We start from the raw sequence: 2138 nt of genomic DNA, 5'->3' as shown, positions 1-2138 counted from the left end.
TGGATTTATTGGCTGCTAGTGATTAAGTGTTTCAAAAAAAAAAAGGCAGGATCAAGATAAACCGGTATGCACACAGTGCACAGCGAGAAGCTGCACATTCACACACAAATTTCAAGCCCGAAAAGAACCAGCACTGCTGGCAACCAGACGCGGCAGCGCCAGCCCAAGCGCGAAGCCGCGCAGACAAGCAGCCTAAGGGTCAAGCAATCAAGCAACAAGCAGCAGGAGCATGCAGGAGGAATAAAATCCCTCAGACGCGATACCCGGAGGCAGCCGACTGACCACTGTCAGTCGAGACGTCCGCTGCCGCCACAAAGCGGGCGGCCGCGGACGGAGAAAGGGCAGCCGCCGACAAGGAGCCGGCGCTGCCCGGGGGTCCGCCTGGGGCAGCGGACGGAGGGAGGCTGGACACAGGAACACGGTACCGCTCGAGGTAGTCCTCCTCGCTAGCCTCCGAGTCAGCAGAAGCCGAGACCAACACCGCCCGTGACGGCGGCGACGCCGCAATCCATCTCGCCGCAGCAATGCCCAAGGACCGGCGGGACCCGACCGATGCCGGGGAGGAAGCAGGCGCCGCTCGGACAAGCAGCAAGCACCCCCGGCCCAGTGGTGTCGAGCTCTCCGGAGGCACCCGACGTCACAGTGAGGGACGGAGACGGCGCTTCGCCAGCTCCGCGCCGGTCGTCGGCGCCACTCGAAGGGTCTCCCCCATCGGAGTCGGAGACCTCCGGCGAAGACTCCTCCTCGGGCGACTCGACAAAGTCCGAGGAGGAGCTGTCCTCTGGCTCGAGAAGTGCTTGCGCCCGCAAGGGCGTCATGCGCCTCGCACCAGATAGGAGCGCCTCCAGCGTCAGCTGCATGGTGAGGCGCTGATAGGTGGCGGCGCGTTTGCGAGCCAAGACCTCAGCAGCAGGTCCATCATCAGGCACGAAGTGCCGACCAAACGCCGCATCCTCAAGAGGCATCGAGCGCTGAGCAATGATGTCCGCGAGATACCAGATGAAGCGGAGGGTGTCAGGATGCAGGGTACCGTCCGTCGAGATGGCAAGAGGGATGAACGCTCGAGGAGGAGTAGTCATGGCATATGCAGCGCGATGTTTGCGAATCTTCTCAGACGCTGCAACATGGAGGGCGTCGAGGTTGACCTCACCCCACTTGGTCAGGTCGGCAGAGCTACCAATGTAAGGGTGGACCAACGTCACGTCCGCCATCAAGCCCTCGTACTGCTCGGACCCTCGATCGCGGATTCCAGGGATGTGGATATCGCCCTTCATCTTGCGGCCATGAGGATGGGAGGGTACCTGCCGTCGAGAACGAGGATCCCCCACTGTATCGATGACGCTCTGAAGACCAGCTTCGTTCAGCATCGACCGAGTAAAACTCAGAACTGAGCTTCCTACTGCGCATGACAACCTTACTCGGACAGTCAAGGCGATGCTCAGTGACAGGCTAGTTGATTTACTGGCAGAAGGTAAAAAGTGCCTGTGAAGCCTCCATTGCCTCCTCGATGCAGTCGGGGACCGCAGGTACCCTCCAGGTAGGACATAGGATTTACTGGCAGAAGGTAAAAAGTGCCTCAAGCAAAACAAAGCAGGAACAAGCTAAACCGGCGTGCACACAGTTCACAGCGTAGCGAGACCCTCCAATCGTCATGGGCACAGAACCAAGCCCGATCCTCATCCCCGGGTAAAACTCGGAGTATAGCCTGGGATCTGCGAGGGCTTGATGGCGGACGTGACGTTGGTCCACCCCTATATTGGTATCTGACTTTGACTCGCACAAGTAAAAAGTGCCTCAAGCAGAACGCGGCGCAAACACACGCAACATAAGACCGAAAGTGACCAGCACTGCTGGCAACCAGACCCCACACTGCCACGTAGACAGCAGAGGGGGGCAAGCAACGAGCACCGTGATACCGGCACAGCAGGGGACGTGAACGCCCTCATACCCGAGTATCGGAGGTAGCCGACTGACCGCTGTCAGTCGACGCGTCCGCCGCCGCAGAGGCCGCGGACGGAGGAAGGGCAGCCGCCGACAAGGAGCCGGCACTGCCCGGGGGTCTGCCTGGGACAGCGGACACATGGTATAGTAGGCTTGAGATCTCATGGTTGTTGTTTAATCCTCTTCCTGCCCACAAC

This window comes from Guillardia theta (genome assembly GCF_000315625.1).
Source record: "Guillardia theta CCMP2712 unplaced genomic scaffold GUITHscaffold_65, whole genome shotgun sequence".
Classification (NCBI taxonomy): domain Eukaryota; class Cryptophyceae; order Pyrenomonadales; family Geminigeraceae; genus Guillardia; species Guillardia theta.
Note: the sequence above shows the minus strand (reverse complement) of the source record.